General features: G+C 49.9%; 1 pseudogene; it reads right to left on the bottom strand.

Moving 5' to 3' along the window:
• The window catches only part of LOC127776928 (zealexin A1 synthase-like), a 144,172-nt pseudogene extending 122,245 nt beyond the window's left edge, over positions 1 to 21,927 (bottom strand).
• Between the last annotated feature and the right edge of the window lie 778 nt (positions 21,928 to 22,705).

Here is a 22,705-nt window from a genome sequence, read left to right as displayed (position 1 = left end):
CAGCTTTTGCAGCCTAAAAAAACTTATAAAAAATAGTATAACACCTTTCTGTCGGGTACCTTTTTAGTTGCATAGCAATAATTCCAAAGAATTATATAACCGCGTTAAAAAGGATTTTGACAGCATTTGGCCACACCCTTGTGAGCACAAATTGCCAAAGCAAAAATGCCTAAGTCCCTAGGGATCACAACGGGCCACGCTGTTAATGATATTGGGCTGAAGTACTGCATAGGCCCAGGCCCATTAGCACTCCTGATACCCTAGCGAAATAAACACTGAAGTCAAAGCGCCGTTTCGTCTTCCCCGCCGAGACTCTCGCCATTTTCCCCATTTCTTGCTACAGTGCAGAACTCCACCGGCGAAACTAGGGTTCACCAATCCGCTCCAATCCATCCTCAAAAAACTCCACAGAATCCTTCCGCGCAACCACCGCACCGATTCCCCACCCCCTTCCAACCATATCTCGGACTAAACTAAACCATCCAGTTCACATCCATGGCGGACGAGAGAGAAAGCTTCGAGAGCCAATGGGCGCCTTCCGATGTAACGGAGGAAAATCTGAAGGAGATGGTGGCGCACGGCGTTCTTCCAGCAAAAGAAATCATTGGTTGGCGACCGGCATTTGGCGAAGCATTCCCGACCCCCGACACGCATGAAGTCGTGGTATTTTCTTATTTCTTCTATGGCGGATTTTCTCTTCCGACTTCAAGGTTTTTCCGTGGAATCTTGAACTTTTATGGAATCCATTTGCATAATTTGAATCCGAACTCCATAGTCCATATTGCCAATTTTGTCCACGCCTGTGAAGCTTTCCTGGGCATTAGGCCTCATTTCGCTCTGTTCCGCCGTATTTTCTTCCTCAAACCCCAGCCAAACAAAAGCAAACCATGTGTTGTTGGAGGAGCTGGTTTCCAACTTAGGGGAACTTTGAGCCAGAAGTATTTCTCCATGCCCTTCAAGACCTCAAACAAGGGATGGCACGCCAACTGGTTTTATGTTCCCCGAGCCTGCTCTTCCCGAGTACTCTTGCCTTCCCCCAGTCTATCAAGACACCTGGAACTCATTGCCCATGGGAGATGAAGCCGCTCAAGCTGTAGAACTGATGGAGCGCATGCTGAAGCTCAAGGAACAAGGTCTGCAGGGAGAGCAGATCACTCGGCATTTTATCAAGAGCCGGTTAGCTCCAATTAAAGAGAGATCCCGTACGGCTTTTGAGTTTGACGGAAAACATGATCCGAATCGCGAAGATCCAGATTCCTTGGATTTTAAGATCATGAAAGAAAGGATGTACAAGATCTTTTCCAATGCCATCGTCGTCAGTTATACGCATCTGCTGCTAGTCGTACCATATAACGCGTTTAATCCACCCCCACCGGTATGTATCAGAACTCTTCAATCCGTGACCAAAATATAATTTTGTCTTCTTGTTGAATCAACTGACCATGGAAGGTATCTTATTTAGGAATTTGCTTTGATGAAGTCTGACCCCCCAATTGCTCAACGCCGATCCCCTCGTCATCAGACCGTTCAGGGGAGTGGGGGACCAAAAATCAGGTCAGAGTATCAATCTAAGACCACCAATCCAACTGGGCAGTCAGATTCTCGCAAGAGAAAACTAGTGCTGAGTGACAACGAAGGCGACGATAACGATAAATTTGGGGATAAGGGATCACCCAAAAAACCGCTGAAGCATACTGCTCCAAAGAAGAAAACGTCTAGCCGCCCAATGCCGAAGTTTAGAAAGTCTTCCAGGTATAAATCATTCGGCGCCTTTTTTCGTTTTGATGTACTCCCTATATGAAAGCAGTATTGAAGACCCAAAAAACTTTGTAGGAAACCATCCGACATAGATCCTTCCGGAAAGGACTCTGATCCGGCTAACACGGAGACGAGTTCCTCAAAAGAAGCTGAGCCGACTTCTGAAGATCACCCGAGTGGCGCCCAGGCATCAACCGATAATGTGAACCCGAGTGACCAACCCCCGACTGGAAACCAGTCGGCTGAAGCGGAAACTGCGGCCTGTCAGGAGCCCCCGACTGGAAACCAGTCGGAAGCGGGACCGAACCAAGAAATCCCTGAAGTTGAAACCCAGGCTAATGCCTCCTTGGGGCCAGACGCCGGTAGCGACCCAGGGCCTGGATCCTCAGCTAAGGAACAGGAATCACCTCACCCTCATTCAGGAACTGCTTCAGGTAACCCATCTTCTTAAGTTATGCCAATCCGAGTAACTCCAATTTATTTGACTTCTGTCCTTGAAGACATCAGGACCACTAGCCGGTGATGAAGAAGAAATCCCTCGGATAAAGGCAACCGTAGATTCTCGTCCCCCTATTCTAATCAAATGGTGGGACGACAACTTGCAGCCCGAAGGCATTGTGATAAACCGGCAGAAGGAAGACGAAGAGGTGCGCCAGCTGAAGAAAGCACTCGAGGAGGCCACTCGCATCGTCAATGTAAGTTTCCTGGCTTCCGATCTTGATTATCTTGTTTCCTTCTCGGCAAGACTAGTAATAAATTATCACACAGAGAATCCATCTCAGGAATGAGGCGAAAACCACGACCCTAGAGAAGTTGGTTCCTCACCTAGGAACCCTTGAAGCTGTTAGAGAGCAGCTGCACGAGACCGAAGAGCTCGCCAGAAAGACAGAGCACGATCTGAGGGACCGGATTGCTCAACTCCAGGATTCCAACTTTGAACTGAGCGGCTCATCAAAAGGTAGTCACAAAATCTACCCCATTAGTTCGTGCAGTTATCATTGTGGCCTCAACTATCTGGAAACAATACAGTGCAAGCCGCCAAGATAGCTCAACTAGAGAAGCAGATCCAAGCTTTAGAGAGTGACAAGGCTGAATTGGCCACACAAAGGGACTCGGCCTTGAAGGAGGTTGAAGGTATTGTCAGCCAGTACCCTGATTTTCTCTTTGATACGGCAAATCGTTGATGTGGTTTTGTTATTGTAGACCGCAAGATCAAGTCGCAAGCCCAGTTCGACGTCCTGGTCGGCAAGATCAAGAGGCTTGAAGGAGCCAGGGACGAGGTTGCCAATGCCGCTACCCCGCTTGTCCAGGCGATGTTCTTTAACAACAATGGTCCTAGTAGGTTCGACGCTTCTGAATTTTTTGACAAACTGAGAGTCGCTCCGGACACCTACTTCAAGAATATTAAAGAAGCCGGAAGTATGGGGGCGAGTTTGGCGCTGGCGATGACCAAATCCTTGTACCCGAAAATTGACATTGATGCCGTCGATGGTTTCGCGGACGGGACAAGCGAAGAAGATGCCCTTGATCTTTTCAACGACGCACAGAAAGCGGCCGACAAAATTGCGATTGATGTAGTAGATCGGTTCCAAGATACTGATCTTCGGCCGACTGGCAGTGGTAGTTCTGACGACGAAAAAACTGACACTGATTGATATGTAAAGTGTCTTTGATGATAGATGAAGGCACAATTTGTACAATACCAGTATATTTATGCTATGCTTGGTGTTTCATACTTAGTTATTGATTTCTTAAAAACCTTTGTCAATCTTTGTTGAGCCTAAAACCCGCGAAAGCTATTAAAAACTTTCAGTCCTCGTAAACTAAGTTGAAAAATCGAGCAAGGCAATGATAAACCGAGTAAGCAAATTGAATTGATAAAGATCACACTCCATTATTATTATAGTAGCCCTCGACTGACAACCTCGAGGAAAAACTTGATGTTGTCAGTCAAGACAGGGAAATACAGAGATAAACTTAAGCGTAAAAACGACGAAGATGTTCGATATTCCAAGACTTGTCGATAAGTGTACCGTCTTCACGCTTGAGTCGGTAGGAACCTGGCCGAGTGACTTCAGAGATTATGAATGGCCCTTCCCATAAAGGGGATAATTTGTGCTGATCCCGTGTAGTTTGAATTTTCCTCAGAACCAGGTCGCCGACTAGAAAAGCTCGTGATCGGACGTTGCGATTATGATAACGTCGCAACCCTTGTAAATATCGAGCCGACTGAATTAAAGCTGCTTCACGGGCTTCTTCCAATCGGTGCAGGTCATCCACTCGGTCCTCTTCGTAGCGTTCTTCGTGGAAATTGCGAAAACGCAAAGATTCAAATTCAACTTCACTAGGCAACATCGCTTCTGCCCTGTAGACTAGGAAAAAAGGTGACTGGCCTGTGGCCCGACTGGGGGTAGTGCGCAAAGACCAAAGTACTGATGGTAGCTGTTCCACCCATTTTCCGGCATAAGGATTTAGTCAGTGGAAAACCCGTGCCTTTATTCCTTGAAGTATCATGCCATTGGCTTGCTCGACCTGTCCATTGCTCATGGGGTGCGCTACGGAGGCATAGCAGATTTTAATTCCGAAGTCTTCGCAAAAGTCTTTAAATACTCCGCCAGTGAATTGAATGCCATTATCGGTGATAATCCGATTGGGTACTCCAAACCGATGCACAATGTTGATGAAAAAATCCCTAGCTATATCTGCCGTGATTGTGACAACTGGTTTAACTTCAATCCACTTGGAGAATTTATCAATGGCTACAAATAGATGCGTATAACCACCGACTGCCTTTTTGAATGGGCCGACCATGTCGAGCCCCCAAACCGCAAACGGCCAAGACAGCGGGATTGTTTGCAACTCTTGAGCCGATAGATGAATTCGTCTGGCGAAAAATTGGCAACCTTCGCACGTTCGCACAATCTTGTCAGCATTGGACACAATAGTGGACCAGAAAAAACCCTGCCGGTAAGCTTTGCCGACAATGGTGCGTGCGGCAGCGTGGTTTCCGCAGATGCCAGAATGTATGTCTTTCAGCAGTTGTCTCCCTTCCTCTAAAGATACACAGCGTTGCAGAATTCCTGAAGGGCTTTTCTTGTATAGCTCGGCTTCATGAATAATGTAAAGCCTACTGCGCCTTGAAATCTGCTTGGCTTCGTCTTTGTCTTGAGGGAGTTCTTAGGAGGTTAAAAATCGTATGAGGGGCTCTCTCCAGTCGGCTTCAATCATGGCTATGTCTTGAGTGTCCGCAACTTGAGTCGTTTCTTTCTGAGGTACGGTTGGCTCATAAAGGTGTTCGACGAACACATCGGAAGGGGTCGCTTCGCGCTTGGATCCAAAGTTGGCTAGTCTGTCGGCGGCTTCGTTGTTGTGTCGGAGAACGTGACTAAGCTCGAGTCCGTCGAACTTGTTTTCCAGTTTGCGTACCTCTTGTCGGTATGCCGTCATGTTGTCGTCAAGGCAAGACCACTCTTTCATAACTTGGTTGACGACTAGCTGTGAGTCTCCACGAACTATTAAACGCTTAATTCCCAGGGAAATTGCGATCCGTAGTCCATGAAGGAGCGCCTCATACTCCGCGACGTTGTGAGATGCAGAAAAATGTATCCAAAGCACATAACTTAATCTTTCTCCGGTTGGGGAAATTAGAACCACTCCCGCTCCAGTGCCCGAAAGTCTTTTTCATCCGTCGAAATGCATGGTCCAGTGCTCCATCTTTTCTCCGGGGGTGTCCTCCTGGCACTCGGTCCACTCGGCGACGAAATCTGCTAATGCTTGGGACTTGATGGAGGTTCGGGGCTTGAAGGATATGTCCAAAGACATCAGTTGCCCATTTTGCAATCCGTCCATTTGCTTCACGGTTATGCAGTATATCGCCGAGCGGGAACGATGTGACCACCGTGACCGAGTGGCCCTGGAAGTAATGGGATAATTTCCTAGCGGTGATCAAAACACCGTATAACAACTTCTGAACCTGAGGATACCTCATCTTGGAGTCAGCTAGGACCTCGCTGACGAAGTAGATCGGTCGCTGGACTTTCTGGACATGGCCTTCTTCCTCACGCTCGACAACCAAGACTGTACTCACAACCTGGGAGGTGGCTGATACATACAGTAGCAGCGGCTCTTGTGGGTGTGGCGAGGCTAAGACTGGTGGCGTGGTGAGGAGCTTCTTGAAGTCTTCGAAGGCCTTCTGTGCTTCAGGTCCCCACTGGAAATTGTCTGTTTTCTTTAACAGCTTGAAGAAGGGCATCCCCCGCTCGCCAAGTCGTGAGACGAATCGGCTGAGCGCCTCCATGCATCCAGTCCGCTTCTGGACGTCTTTCTGGGAGCTCGGCGGTTTCATGTTGAGGACGGCGGTGACTTTCTCCGGGTTGGCTTGTATGCCTCTATGAGACACCATAAATCCAAGCAGCTTCCCTGACGGTACTCCGAAGGTGCATTTTTCAGGGTTTAATTTCATCCTGAAGGCGCGGATGCTTGCGAAGGTTTCTTCTAGGTCCGAGATTAAATCATCCTTCTGCTTGGTCTTGACGACTACATCATCCACGTAAGCCTCGACATTGCGGCCAATTTGAGTCAAGAAGCATCTCTGGATCATGCGTTGATAAGTTGCTGCTGCGTTTTTCAGTCCGAATGGCATGGTGATGTAGCAGTAAGCCCCGAAGGGCGTGATGAATGAGGTCTTTAAGCAGTCGGATTCCTTCAGTCGGATCTGATGATACCCCGAGTAGCAATCCAAGAAACTGAGTAGCTCGCAGCCGGCGGTCGAGTCGACTACCTGGTCAATGCGAGGCTACACAAAAGGATCTTTAGGGCAAGACTTGTTGAGGTCGGTGTAATCGACACACATACGCCATTGCCCAGTTTTTTTCCGAACTAGGACCGGGTTAGCCAGCCAGTCGGGATGAAGGACTTCTTTGATGAAGCCTGCTGCTAACAGCTTGGTTAATTCCTCCTTGATCGCATCCTTTCTGTCTTGTGCGAAGCGGCGGAGTCGTTGTTTAATAGGTTTAGCGTCTTCTTTGACATGTAAAGAGTGCTCAATCACCTCTCTAGGAATACCAGGCATAACAGATGGTTTCCACGCAAAGATATCTTTATTATTTTGAAGAAAGGTGATGAGCGCGCTTTCCTATTTACAATCTAACTCGGCGCCTATTACAGCAGTTTTAGTGGGATCAGAAGGATCTAGGGGAATCTTTTTAGTCTTGGCTTCGCTTTCTCCGCTCTTCGAGACCTTGGTCACGGGCACCTCTCCTTCACTTGCCGTGGTCGCAGCTAGTCGGAAATCTTCTCGGGCGGACGCAATCTCACGAGTTTGGGCCATCTCGCAACTTTCCTTGTCGCATGTCACGGCTTGCTTGATGTCGCTCCGTAGGGATAGGACTCCTCGAGGACCGGGCATCTTCATCATCATGTAAGTGTAGTGTGGGACGGCCATGAACTTGGCTAATGCCGGACGTCCGAGTATGTCATGATACGCTGTTTCAAAATCGGCGACTTCAAAGCAGATGTTCTCCGTGCGGAAGTTTTCCCGAGTGCCAAAGGTAACCGGAAGGGTGATCTGGCCGAGTCGAGTTGCAGATAGCCCTGGGATGACCCCGTGAAAGGGCGCGTTGCTCGGTTTTAACTCAGAGCGGGGAATCTGCATATCGTCCAGGGTCTTGGCGAAGAGGATATTTAGTGCGCTGCAACCATCGATGAGGGTTCTGCGAAGCTTGACGTTGCGGACCACTGGGTCTAGTACCAGGGGGTACCGCCCCGGGTGGACCACTCGGTCGGGATGATCCGAGCGGTCGAACTTGATTGCTGTCTCTGACCATCGGAGATATTGGGGCGTGTCGGGTTGAACAGCGTTAATCTCCCGTTCAGTCAACTTTTGCTTTCTTTTAGATTCATAAGCCAAAGGGCCACCGAAGATGTGATTAAGCTCCTTGTGGTGGTCTTGAAAACCTGTTGGGGAGTCATCATCGTCCTTCTTCTTCGACGTGCTTTGCTCTCCGTCTGAGTTCTTCCGTGTAGTCTTGGCGTATTGTTCCGCGAACTGCTTGTAGACGAAGCAATCTTTGGCCGCATGGTTGGAATTGGGATGATGCGGACATTGAGAGTTCATGATTTTGTCAAACGTGTTGACGCACGAACGCTGTCGAGAAGAGTGCGTAGTGGTTGCAACAAGTTCCTCAGGCTTACGCTTGCGGTCCTTGTGGTTGTTACTTCCACCCCCTCCCGTAGTCGGCGCATCCTTTTTTGGCTTCCAACTGGGGCCCGACTGCTTTGATGCGATGACGGCGTCTTCAGCTTTGGTGTACTCGTTGGCTTTTTCAAACATAAGGTTGACGGTTTTGAGAGGTTTGCGCCCGAACTTGCCAACTAATTCTTCATGGCGAATTCCTTTGGTGAATGCGGCGATGATAACATCATCGGTAATGTCGGAGATCTTGTTTCGTTGTTCAGAAAATCGCCGGATGTAATCTCGAAGGGATTCTCCGGACTTCTGAATAACGTTGTAAAGGTCAAATTGTGTGCCGGGGCGCTCGAAAGTGCCTTGGAAGTTGGCAATGAAGTGGTCGCGTAGTTTGGCCCAAGATCCAATTGTACCACGGGGCAATCCATGGAGCCAGGACCGGGCGGAATCCGCTAAAGCCACAGGTAAATAGTTTGCCATAGCTTTGCTGTCTCCTCCTGCTGCGCGGATTGCTTGACCGTAGACGGTAAGCCATGATTCTGGATTGGTGGTACCGTCGTACTTCTCTATTCCAGTCGGCTTAAAGCCGGCTGGCCAATCCACTCGACGCAGGTCGTTGGTGAAAGCGGCAACTCCATCTAGGTCATCGTCGTAGCGATCCGGTGAATGACGGTGGCCTCGTGCTGCTCGGCGCTGAATGATCGTGTCGCGTAGATCGACGGGGCGGCGGCGAGGCGGCGAGCGAGGTCGTTCCACTCGGCGCTCCCTGTGATGCTCGGGAGGCGAGTGGACAGATCGCTCGTCGTGACCCCTGCTCCTGCGATTAGATCTCGCGCCAGCGATGCTGAGGCTTGGCTGGTGGTAGTCATGAGATCAGAGATGGGGGACTCGGCTGCCAGTCGGCGTGCGGACGCTTCCGGAGTTAACTGGGACCGAAGCAGCGATCATGGTCTTGGTCTGGTTTAAGATGTTGACAACATGATCGGATTGATTGAGCTCATTCTCCTTGAGGAGGGTGTCGAGGAGGGTGATCGCGGCGACAGCGTTCTGTTGTGGGGTACGGAAAACCGGTGTCCCCTCAACATCTTGCTAGCCAATAAGATCTCGCGCTCGGCGTCCTGCATCCAAGGCTCGTTGTCGCCGGTCTACAGCCTCCTTAGCGGCCCGCTCGCGTTCCTGTTGCTCACGTCGCAGCCGTTCTTGTTCTTGTGCTTGACGCTCCTTCTCCAGTCGGCGTCGTTCGGCCTCGCGTCGCGCTTCGGCTTCTCGGGCTTGGCGTTGCTCCTCCGTCTCGTTATCGGCCATGAAGACGCCGAAATAGAGAGGGGTGTAGTTATCATCCAGGCTTTCGTCGAAGTCGTCAAGATCTTGGTCGTTGCTGCGAAAGCCGAATTCTTCGTACTCCACGATCTCGGTTGGACGCGAGTCGACGCCGGGAGAGCTGAAGTAGCCCTCCAACTGATCCGTCGAAACTGTGCCAAGTGGCTGGAGGATGACGCCAACTTCCCTGGAGCTAGGCGAGATCGGTGTTGAAGCCGACCTCTGCCTAGGCCTGCGGGGAGAGGACGTCGTTGTGGTGTAGACGGCCGCCAAATCATCGGGGAGCTTCATTAGGATCGGTGGGTAAGCCCCATCATCTCGATCTGGTGATGTTGAAGAGGATGAGATCTCATCCGAGTGGTTTGGAGCCGACTCGATCGACATGGACTTGGAGTAGATCTTGGCCGAGTTCGGAACTCCAAACGGGGCCGAGATCCGGTTCTCTCCCGACTGGTCTGATTCCGAGTCGAGGAAAGAGATCTTGCCGAAGTCATTGGTGATGAAGTCGAGGCTGCCGAACCGAAACGCCTGCCCGGGAGGGAAGACGAAGTCGTCGATGCCGGAGACGGAACCCGTTGCACTGATCGGCGAAAAGCTTGACGCAACCCCTACCTGGCGCGCCAACTGTCGAAACAAGATTTCGGCAATACTAAAAGGGGGTGGCTATCAAGCTAGAAAAGTGTATGGGTTGGAGACAAGGAATTTTATACAGGTTCAGGCCTTCTTATTCAAGAAGTAATACCCAACTCCTGTCCGGGGATGAATCCGCCGAGTTTGTTATTGAATGTATGATCTTCAAGAGAATCGTGTCCCAAGAAGGACTCGGACCCCTCCTTATATAGGGGATGGGGTCCGTATTACAAGGTACAGCCCATATCCCTAACGGAATATGAAAATACGGATAAAATACAATCGTAACCGACTAAGTCTCCGAGTACTTTCTTGACGCACAAGTTAAGAAACAAACCCGAGTTACTATAAAGATATTCTATCTATATTCGGTATCCTATATCCAGTCTAATTATAACTGCCGTGTAGATATGGGGTATCCATAATCTCCACAGTCAGCGAAGATGGTTAGAGTTGATCAAGGATTATGATATGGACATCCATAATCACCCGGGTAAAGCAAATGTTGTAGCCGATGCCCTCAGCAGGAAAAGCTACTGTAATATGTCAGAAGGTCGACATCTACCTTGGGAATTATGCCAAGAATTCAAAAAGTTAAACTTGGGTATAGTCAGCAAAGGTTTTGTAGCCGCCTTGGAAGCTCAACCCACTCTGTTTGATCAAGTTAGAGAAGCTCAAGTGCATGATCCTGATATCCAAGAAATCAAAAAGAACATGAGAAGAGGAAAAGCCATCGGATATGTAGAAGATGAGCAAGGAACTGTGTGGTTAGGAGAGAGAATTTGCGTACCAGATAACAAGGAGCTGAAGGATACTATCATGAAAGAAGCTCATGAAACTTTGTATTCCATTCACCCTGGAAGCACTAAGATGTACCAAGACCTAAAGCAACAATTCTGGTGGGCCAGTATGCGACGTGAGATAGCAGAATATGTGGCTCTATGTGATGTATGTCAGCGAGTCAAGGCAGAACATCAGAAACCAGCCGGGCTGTTGCAACCGTTGAAGATTCCAGAGTGGAAATGGGAAGAAATAGGAATGGATTTTATAACCGGTCTACCCAGAACATCGGCAGGACATGATTCTATTTGGGTAGTGGTTGACAGATTGACTAAAGTTGCTCACTTCATAACTGTCAAAACAACCTACACGGGGAACAAGCTTGCAGAGCTATACATGGCTAGAGTGGTATGTTTGCATGGAGTTCCCAAGAAGATAGTGTCAGATAGAGGTAGTCAGTTTACTTCAAAGTTATGGCAGAAACTACAAGTAGAGATGGGTACCTGTTTGAACTTTAGTACCGCTTATCACCCTCAAACTGATGGTCAGACCGAACGAGTAAATCAAATTTTAGAAGACATGTTGAGAGCCTGTGTTCTAGATTTTGGTGGAAGTTGGGATAAGAATCTGCCGTACGTGGAATTCTCATATAACAACAGTTATCAAGCTAGTCTTCAAATGGCTCCGTATGAAGCATTATATGGCCGAAAGTGTCGCACGCTGCTCCTTGGGGATCAAACCGGTGAGCGTCAAGTTTTTGGGACCGACATATTGCGAGAGGCAGAAGAAAAAGTGAAGATTATCCAAGAAAGGTTGCTCGTTGCTCAGTCACGTCAGAAGAGCTACGCCGACAATCGTCGCAGAGATTTGGCTTTCGAAGAAGGGGATTATGTATACCTTCGGGTTACGCCGTTACAAGGTGTTCATCGTTTCCAGACCAAAGGAAATTGGCACCGCGTTTTGTGGGACCTTTTAAGATCGTGAGTCGAAGAGGTGAAGTAGCTTATCAGCTAGAGTTGCCTCCGTCAATGGCGGGAATACATGACGTGTTCCATGTGTCGCAGTTGAAAAAGTGTTTGCGTGTACCTACGGAGGAAGCAGATCCTGAACGTATAGAGCTTCAAGAAGATTTAACTTATGTTGAGAAGCCAGTCAAAATCTTGGAAGTAAGCGAGAGGAATACTAGGAATCGCGTTATACGGTTCTGTAAGGTTCAGTGGAGCAATCATTCAGAAGAAGAAGCCACTTGGGAGCGAGAAGATGAATTGAAGTCAGCTCATCCTCATCTCTTCGCCAGTTCTTCTGAATCTCGAGGACGAGATTCCGTTTAAGGGGGGTAGGTTTGTCACGCCCTAAAAATCGCCTAAATTAAAAATGCATTGCTTAAATTATTTTTAGAAATTATTTTAAAAGCCTACAGTTAAACTCTAATAATCTAGGAAAACTTTCAACATAAAAATGAGCTAGATAAAATTTTATTAAATACTTTACTTGTTCCTCTATTTTCTAGATTTTTCTAGAAATTATTTGAGCAAGGGAGGTATTTTTAATAAATGAAACAACATTTCACAAATTATTTTTAATTAAAAAGTTCCAAAACCCCTCCCTAAAGCCGTTGGGCCGTTTTTGGCCCAACACTCTCACCCGCCCGCACGGCCGAGTCGGCCCAAGCCGGCCCAGCTCGCTGCCGGCCGCCCCTCCTCCTCCAGCCGCCGACATGTGGGGCCCACCTGTCGGGGTGGTCTTCTACCTCCGGTCGGCTGTTGAGCCCGAGCCGGCCGAACCGCCGCCTTGCGCCTCCGTTTTCGCTCCGAATCCGGCCACCCCGAGTCCGGATTTTTTAGGGGTTTTTATCCCCACATCCTCCTCTATCTTTCCCCTCAAGAATCGGAGCAAGAGGTTGAGTATTTTGCCCGAATCGAACTCGTTTTTGAGTTTATCTCCAAAACCGAGTTTCGTTTTTCCCGGATCGATTCCTTGCGAGAGGAGTCCGATCTCTTCAACCCAAGGCTATAAATAGAACCCCCTAGTCCTCCTCTTTCGTTTGCCCCCTCTCCCGTCCTCTCCCGTGACCCGTAGCGCCGCCGCCACGAGCTCTAGCCTGCCGCCGCCGCCAGTTGGACTCCAGCCGTGCCGCCGCGCCGCGTCCGCCGTCGCCGTCGCTTGCCGTCGCCGCCATTGGGTGCGCGGGAGGGAGAAGAAGCCCGGCTGCCTCCTCCCAACCGCCGCCGACCGCCGTAGCTCACCGCCGGCGAGGTCCAAGCCGCCGCCGCCGCCTCCTCTCGTCGCCGGCCGTCGTCGGTCGTCGCTGGACGCGTTGGTGAGTACCATCGGGTTCGTCTCGTCATTCTCTACGTGTAGATGTCCTCCAAAATCCCGGCCGACCACCCTAGCTCCGGCGAGGTCGCCATCCGAGCCGGCCACCATTGATGACGTCATCATGACATCATCTTCTTTTCCTTTTCCCGTTTTTCTAATAGATTAAAACTTCGGAAAATCATAACTAAATAACCGTAGCTCCGTTTCAGGTGGTTCAAGTTGCTAAATTTTTCTAAAATTGAGATCTACATGTTAAAAATATCTACATGTACTGTTTATGCTTGTTTTTGTACTGTTTTGTTGATTTTTGTTTATTTGCTTTAGTTTCCGACGATCCGGAGGAGAGTGTTTCCGTTGAGGAAGGTTCCGAAGCGTTTGGGGAAGCCCAAGGCAAGTCACACAGATTCCAAACAACCCTTTGAGCATGTTGAACCCGTTTAAAGCTATTATTTTATTTCAACTTATGCATTATTTTCGAATGTCATCGGGTGGTGAACCTTTCCCAGTTAATTAAGGGCCGAAGATGACTTTATTTTCCTATGGGCTATAATTTGATTAGAATGAACCTTATATATTAGATTGGTTCAGCTAAATGCCATATGTATGTTTGCTTAGCCATGCTTAGAATCATTAGTTAACTAAAGGGGTTAAATATAAATTATATTATGTTATTATTATTAATTATGGGTACATTAAATGGTAGCTCACGATGGTTAATCGTGTGAGGTTAATTAATTGATAATTAAAACCTGATAAAGGTGGGTTGTGAGCATATGGTTTTGATGGTTGTGCTCATGACAATTAAGGACCGGTTCGCGAGCTACTGTTGTAAAACATTTACCGTGCCAACCACAAGCCAGCATGGGCAACGGCTTTATCTTTTGTATAGCATGATTCATTATAGTGCGCCAGACTGTGAAGCGGCGAGAAGTCCGTGGGGGTCGCTGGGGAGTCCATTGCCTCTGGTTTTGAGGGGGAGATTATGATCCAGGAACGGTGCACTGTGGAGCGTTGTGTTATGCGAGGGGTATTGTCACAGTTCCTTTCCGAGGTACCGTGGTGGTGCTGAGGCGCATGGTAACATGTTGTGGGATTGTGTCTTGTGGGTACAGTGGTACACCTCTGATCAGAGTATAAACTATTCGGATAGCCGTACCCGCGGTTATGGGTGAGTTGAGCAATGTTTTTTGTGATTAGCCTCATATTATACATTAATGGTAATTGTGATAATTAATTTGACTCCTGGTTTGGAATGGCATATTCCTGGTTTGGAGGCTTGGTTTGTACAACCGGGGTTGGTTGCTCATATGAGGTTGGGCCTATGCAACACGGGTGTGTTGTATGGTGTTATTTAATATTGATTAATTATTCAACTATTTTACTATTCTCTTAAATATTTATTAAATGTTGTTTCTGCAAATGAGCTATATTATGCCATCCTTTGTTATCTTGTGCACTTGCATATTTGCTATGTGACTTGTTGAGTATGTCATATGCTCATTCTTGCAATATTCAATCATCAGAGGAGGAGTATCTCAGCGAAGGTGATGATCTGGAGGATTAGGCTTGTTCCTGGTTAAGATGCCTGTGGAGTGGAGTCGCCATAGCTGTTCCGTAGTTTGCTTTAGTTTTATTTTTTTTCCGCTGCGTAGAATGTTATTCTTTGAGAGGAACTATCTACCTATGTAATAATTTGTTATTTGTGAATATTAAATAGTTATTTATTTGTACTCTATTATCAATTTGTTACTGTGTGCCTCGGCTGATTCCTGAACGAGGGTTTAACACACATGTAAGCGTTTGGAATTTTGGATAGAAATTTCCGGGCGTGACAAGTGGCGTGGCAGATAACCCTAGGATGACTCCGTCGAAGGGTGCATTACTCGGCTTTAACTCGGTGCGAGGGATCTGCATGTCGTCCAGGTTCTTGGCGAAGAGGATATTGAGTGCGTTGCCACCATCGATGAGGGATCTGTGAAGCTTGACGTTGCGAACCACTGGGTCTAGTACCAGGGGGTACTGCCCCGGGTGGACCACTCGGTCAGGATGATCCGAGCGGTCAAACTTTATTGTTGTCTCCGACCACCGAAGATATTGGGGCATATCGGGCTGAACAGCGTTGATCTCCCGTTCAGCCAGCTTTTGCTTTCTTTTAGACTCGTAAGCCAGAGGGCCGCCAAAGATGTGGTTGAGTTCCTTGCGATGATCTTGAAAACCTGTCGGGGCATCATCGTCATCATCCTTCTTTTTCGACGTGCTTTGTTCTCCATCAGAGGTCTTCCGTGCATTCTTGGCTTATTGTTCTGCAAACTGTTTTTAGACGAAGCAATCTTTGGCTGCATGATTGGAGTTGGGATGATGCGGACATTGGGAGTTCATGATCTTGTCAAAAGTGTTGACGTGCGAACGTTGTCGGGAGGAGTGTGTGGTAGTCGCAACAAGTTCCTCGGGCTTACGCTTGCGGTCCTTGTGATTGTTACTTCCACCCCCTCTCATAGACGGCGCATCTTTCTTTGGCTTCCAAGTAGGACCCGACTGCTTGGATGCGATAATGGCGTCTTCGGCTTTGGCATACTCGTTCGCTTTTTCAAACATCTGTTTAACCGTCTTGGGAGGCTTGCGCCCGAACTTGCCGACTAGATCTTCGTGACGAATCCCCTTGGTGAAAGCGGCGATGATGACGTCGTCGGTAATGTCGGAGATCTTGTTGCGTTGTTCAGAGAAGCGTCGGATGTAATCTCGAAGGAATTCTCCAGACTTCTGAATGACGTTGTAGAGATCAAACTGTGTACCGGGGCGTTCAAAGGTGCCCTAGAAGTTGGCGATGAAGTGGTCGTGAAGTTCCGCCCATGATCCGATCGTGCCACGGGTAACCCATGAAGCCAGGACCGGGCAGAATCCGCTAGGGCCACAAGTAAGTAGTTTGCCATGGCTTTGCTGTCTCCTCTTGCTGCGCGGATTGCGAGACCATAGACGGTAAGCCAAGACTCCGGATTAGTGGTGCCGTCATACTTCTCAATTCCAGTCGGCTTGAAGCCGGCTGGCCAATCCACTCGACGCAGGTCGTTAGTAAAGGCAGCTACTCCATCCACGTCGTCGTCGTAGCGTTCCGGTGAATGGCAGTGGGCATGGCCTCGTGCTGCACGGCGCTGGTTGATCGTATCGCGAAGATTGACGGGGCGCCTACGAGGTGGGGAGCGAGGCCGTTCAACTCGGCGCTCCCTGTGTCGCTCAGGAGGCGAGTGAACAGATCGCTCGTCGTGGCCCCTGCTCCTGCGATTGGATCCTGCGCCGGCAATGCTGAGGCTTGGCTGGTGATAATCTTGAGATCGGAGATGGGGAACCCGGCTGCCAGTCGGCGTGCGGACGCTTCCGGAGTTAACCGGGACCGAAGCGGCAATCATGGTCTTGGTCTGGTTCAAGATGTTGATGACGTGATCAGCTTGATTGAGTGCGTCTTCCTTGAGGAGGGTGTCGAGGAGGGTGATTGCCGCGACAGCGTTCTGTTGAGGGGTGCGGAAGACCGCTTTCCCCTCAACGTCTTGCTGCCCGATGAGATCTCGCGCTCGTCGCCCTGCGTCCAAGGCTCGTTGTCATCGGTCCTCGGCCTCCTTTGCAGCCCGTTTGCGTTCCTATTGCTCACGCTGCAGCCGTTCTTGCTCTTGTGCTTGGCGCTCCTCTTCCAGTCGGCGTCGCTCGGCCTCCTGTTGTACGCGTCGTGCTTCTGTTTCTCGGGCTTGGCGTTGTTCTTCCGTCTCGTTGTCGGCCATGAAGACGCCGAATAGAGAGGGGTGTAATTATCTTTAAAGCTTTCGTCGAAGTCGTCGAGGTCGCGGTTGTCGTAGCGATAGCCGAATTCGTCATACTCTACGATCTCTGTTGGTCGTGAGTCGACACCGGGGGAGCTGAAGTAGCCTTCCAATTGATCCGTCGAAACTGTGCCGAGTGGCTGGAGTATGACGCCGACTTTCCTGGAGCTAGGCAGGATCGGTGTTGAAGCCGAATTTCACCTAGGCCTACGGGGAGAAGACGCCCTTGTAGTGAAGACAGCAGCCAGATCGTCGGGGAGTTTCATCAGGATTGGCGGGTAGGCCCCATCATCTTAATCTGGTGGTGTTGGAGTAGATGGGATCTCGTCCGAGTGGTTTGAAGCCGACTCGATCGAGATAAGCTTCGGGTAGATCTTGGCCGAGTTCGGAATACCGAACGGGGCTGAGACCTGGTCTCTCCCTGACTGGTTCGAATCCGAGTCAAGGAGAGAGATCTTGCCGAAGTCATTGCTGATGAAGTCGAGGCTACCGAACCGGAACGCCTGCCCGGGAGGGAAGATGAAGTCGTCGATGCCAGAGACGGAACCCATCGCACTAATCAGCGAAAAACTTGACGCAACCCCTACCTGGCGCGCTAACTGTCGAAACAAGATTTCGGCAATACTAAAAGGGGGTGGCTATCAAGCTAGAAAAGTGGATGGGTTTGAAGACAAGGAATTTTATACAGGTTCAGGCCTTCTTATTCAAGAAGTAATACTCTACTTCTGTCCGGGGATGATTCCGCCGAGTGTATTATTGATCGTATGATCTGGGAGAAAATCGTGTCCCTAGAGGGACCCGGACCCCTCCTTATATAGGGGAAGGAGTCCGTATTACAAAATACAGTCCATAATTCCATATCCCTAACGGAATATGAGATTACAGATAAAATACAATCGTAACCGACTAGAATCCCGAGTATTTCCTTGACATACAAGTTTAGAAACTAACCCGAGTCCTCATAAAGATATTCTATCTATAACTGGTACCCCGTACCCATCCAGACTATACGTGCCGTGTAGATATGGGGTATCCATAATCTCCACACGTGCAAAGCCACAACAGACTCAACCATCAACAGAATAACCAGCGGACCGACCGGTCTTTTTCTTAAAAAAAAAATCGTTTTTTTTCTCTCAATCAAGACCTAGTCAACACACAAGGACCAGAACGATCCCGGCCCTTGTCGCTCCTTCTGCTCGCCTCATCCTCGGGTCAAGCGCGCCGCCACCCAGCGCCTAAGGCCATTTACAATGCAATGACTTGGCATTCAGCCTAGGCAGTCCAGCTAGGAGATTCCTCTCCACATAGGCAATTTTTGTTCCATAGACAAGAATGGGGAGCCAAACAAAGCTACACGTTATTCCTCACAATTGCAGGTCTGGGCCCACCGCATTGAGTCACGCACCATCAATAATCGGAGAGAGAGAGAGAGGACAGGAGGGGAGGCATCACAGCAAGCTTGCCGGCGACGCAAACACTTACGCCGTCGTCCACAGTGCCGTTCTTGTCCGCCACCGCTGCCCGACACCAGATCCGGTGAGCACGGCAGCCGTGGACGAAGAGGAGGGGCGCGAGCTCGATGGGGTGGCGGCGGCGACCTGTCCCAACGGTGGCCGCCTCGATCTGAGTCGCCGCGTCATTAAGGGAGGAGGAGAGGAAGGCAACGGAGAGGGAGAGGAACCTCCCGAGATCCGCCGCTCGGCGCCGCCGTCTTCCGCCACGCCGCTCGGCGCCGACGTCGTCGCCGTCGTCCAAAGCGCCGCGGTCGTCTTCCGCCGTTGCCGCTTGACGCCGATGCCGTCGCCCGCAGCACCGCCGTCGCCGCTCCGCCCGCTAGGCCCGGCGGCCGGCGCTGTCTCTGCCCAAGCTACTGTCTCTGGTGGGGAAAATGGGAAGAGAAAGGAGAAGGGGAGAGAGAGAGGGAAGGGGAAGGTAAAAAGTAGAAGTAAAGTAGTAAAGAGGTGGGGAAAATGGGAAGGGAAAGGAGGAGGGGAGAGAGAGAGGGAAGGGGAAGGTAAAAAGTAGAAGTAAAGTAGTAAAGGGGAAGGCAAAAACTATAAGCAACACTTTGTCCTTTGTCCTTTGTCTAGGTGGCATGCGAGCTCCACCAAAACATAGTGACGCACTGTGAGTGCCCTAAAGACGCTTCGCTACCGCCGCTCCTCCCTGCCGACTATGAGCACCAGAGCCGCCGCGCCTCACCTCTCCTCTGCGCCACCACCAAAGATGCCGCTTCAGTTCCCGACGCCACTGCCCGTCCAGAAGATGCTGCCACGCACAGGAGCTGGTCTCCCCTTGCGCCACCTCCCTGGGACCACCGCCGATGAAAACATTGTCGCCGCTGCCACCGTGGGCTTCCCGCCGGTGTGGATGCCGACGCCCACGGAGCCGCCCCCGACGTAGGAGCAGCCCACCCCTGCCGCTGGTATCTGCCACCTCCTCCTGGAGCTGGCCCACGTCGAACTCGTTGGCAGCTGCACGACAACTACACCAAGCCGTGCTCTTACCGCTCGCAGCTTGTCACCATAACCACCACTGCCCAAGAAATTATGTCCGATCTCTTCATTGCTTTGCTTGGTTTGATTTGATTGCAATTGCTGCAATCCCGTGGTTCTCCTTTGTTCATTTTCTTCGGAAAATCTGAGTCCGATCCGTGTCCAGTACGGAATCCTCTTCGTTTTCCCATCCCGTGTCCAACGTGGTGTCTTCCTTGACTCTTCTCTTGTGCTTAATGCCACAATCACGACCAAAAAGAAACAAACTACGTGCCCAAGTCCCTGTCCTATGTTGCAGCCCTTCTAGATCCGAGTCATGCACGAACACGGCTTTTCCAAGTCAGCTACCAACAACGCCGCTCCAGTCTCCACCTCCGGCTCGACCTCAACATGAAATCACGCACACCGCCGTGGTCCTGACGTGCCCGAGCTTCACGTACTCCCACCACAAATTTCACTATTGTCCAACACCTCCAGTCAATTCCATCGATAACGACATTGATCTGACCCGTGCCTACAACAATAAAAACTTGTAGATTGTACCCCGTTGTTATAGCCATCCATCGTGCACCACCTTGTCGTCAACATATCTTCATCAGCACCAAGGATCCACCTACTCCGACTTCTGATTGAACGCCATCAATCTAGTCGAGTGCCGAAGCCGACAAGTCGCATGCCGTCTTCCTAGCCGCCGAACGACCCGACTGCGATGTCTAGCCATCTCCCCGTCGAACGCAGCTCATCGAAAGGCCCGGGCCACCCTGCCCAGAGTGTTCAATTCCACTGATTGAGAACGCTGATCGCCTCCAGCTTCAATCAACCCCAAGCGTGAGGCCTCACATCTCCCTGTTGAAAGTAGCTCACCGGAAAGTTCGAGCCACCCGCCCGAAGTGTCGGACCCACCGATTGGATCGCCAATTGTTTCCGCCGCCATCAACCCGAGCACCACGTCTGGTCATCTCCCTGTTGATTGTAGCCATCGAACGGTTCAGACCACCGCCTGAAGTGTCCGATTCCACCGATCAAATTCCGTTGATCACCATCGTGCTCCACCTTGCGTCCATGTCCGTCCCTGGACACCTTGTGTAGTTGTCTCGGCATGGAGCACCTCCCTCGCACCTCTACCATGGATCTCCCGTGGGCTCTGATACCACTTGTTATAAAACCGGCCCAAAATCACCATCGGAAACCAAATCGCGGAAGAAACGTCATAGGAGATACAAACACTATGATGACACCGAGGCATGATATTTGATAACGGAGTTCAGCCGAGGCCTACATCTCCGGGGCACTGATTACGGGCGCTCCTCCCCGATCCAGCCATAGTTATTAAGACCGGACCAGTGATTAAACCGTTAGGGCGCTCGGTTCACTGGTTTGTTGGTTCAACCGGTCAAACCGCCGGTTTAATACGGTTTAAAAAATGAGTGTTACAACACTAAACACAACATGTGGCATAGCCTAGTGGTTGAAAGTCTTCTTGGGAACATGGAGGTTGTGGGTTCGATTCTTCGTCCAGCAGCTTTTTTCATATTTTCCCCTACGCTGTAGCTTCTGCTCGTCTCCACGTGACGCTGCAGCCTCTGCTCCTCCACGTGAGCGGTCGAACCACCTCCGGTTTTGTCCGGTTTCTGCAGAAAACCGGCCGGTTCAAGCGGTTTTCGCTGGTCTGTTTGCTTGCTGATCTTTTAGCTGGACCGGACCGGCCGACGCCCTGGTTCCGGTTTTTTCCGGTCGGACCGCCGATCCGGTCCGGTTATAATAACTATGGATCCAGCATATTATAGCGTATCAGAGACTCCAGCAGCTTTTTTCATATTTTCCCCTACGCTGTAGCTTCTGCTCGTCTCCACGTGACGCTGCAGCCTCTGCTCCTCCACGTGAGCGGTCGAACCACCTCCGGTTTTGTCCGGTTTCTGCAGAAAACCGGCCGGTTCAAGCGGTTTTCGCTGGTCTGTTTGCTTGCCGATCTTTTAGCTGGACCGGACCGGCCGACGCCCTGGTTCCGGTTTTTTCCGGTCGGACCGCCGGTCCGGTCCGGTTATAATAACTATGGATCCAGCATATTATAGCGTATCAGAGACAATGACTCACGGCCGGACGCCGCCGGCAGCTGCTCCCTCTCACTGTGCTAAGTCGCCGTGCGGTTACAACAGGCACGTCCCTCTATTTATGAGAGATCCTAGGATAGAGTCCGACTCATACTCTAGTCCTAATACCTATTAGGACTCCATGTCCTAAACTGTAACCGACTTTGTACACATATTCGACACAAACGTAATCCCCGCGCCACACCTGGTGCAGACCTTCAACACGGTGCTCAGTGGCCGCGTGGAGAAGTTGTCGTCGTGCGTCCTCATGATCTCTCTAGCCGCAATGGCCGTGGACGCGATAACGACCGGAGCCGCCTGGCCAAAGCTAAGGAGCATGAGAGGGCCATGGAGGCGAGCCAGGACGCGCGGTGCGGGACCGTGCCGAATAGGTGGTGGACGCTGCCGATGAGCGGGAGCCGCCATGGCCCAGGAGGTAGCCGAAGGTCGCTGTCGCGTGAGCCATGGAAGAGTGTGATGAGGCAGTATACAATAGGAAGAAGAGCTAGCAAACAGCACAGCTCAGAGGTCTCCATGAGTGAGCGATATGAACTGTGATTAGGATGACTCCCTGATGGTCATTTTATTTTCTTAGTCGAAGTTGACTTAGGTGGTGTTTGGATCCAGGGACTAAAATATTTTAGTCCCTGGATATTTGGACACTAATTAGAAGTATTAAACACAGACTAATAATAAAACTAATTGTATTAATGAGAGATAATTCGCGAGACAATTTTTTAAGCCTAATTTATCCATAATTAGCGCATGTTTACTGTAGCATCACATAGGCTAATTATGGATTAATTACGCTCAAAAGAGCATAACTTTATGATTGATGGGAACTGTTCTTCAAATGCGCTATTAGGCCAAGGCTATCCCCATAGACAGCACATGTGGATTTACGGTAAACATTAGCTGGTGACACGAAGTTTAGTCCTTAATCGACCCGGGCGAACACCATATGCACACCACTTGCCGCCCAAATCTAAAATCATTTTATCCACATTTTAGTTCACAAATACTTAGAATTTTCATTTTGGTCCAGAAATAAATAAATGCCCAAAATTCCATTTATAAAATGATAAGATTAAGTATTTGCATATTTCTACGCATGGCTAAGAAGTAGTACTCCTCGATTAGGTTGCCTGAATTTCTCTTTAGGCGGGACTAGTTTCTCCTTACCTTTTGAGCAGTAAGGTTCGCCTTGACTGACTCCTTGCCTGAAGAAGAATACGCTGAGAAAGTAACGGTGGTTCTACCATCAGAATCCCCCGAGTCACTTCTCGAAGATGAAGCTTCCGACTTCATTGAGGA

Source organism: Oryza glaberrima, chromosome 6, assembly GCF_000147395.1.
Source record: "Oryza glaberrima chromosome 6, OglaRS2, whole genome shotgun sequence".
Classification (NCBI taxonomy): Eukaryota; Viridiplantae; Streptophyta; class Magnoliopsida; order Poales; family Poaceae; genus Oryza; species Oryza glaberrima.
This window is presented reverse-complemented; position numbering and strand designations above follow the sequence as displayed.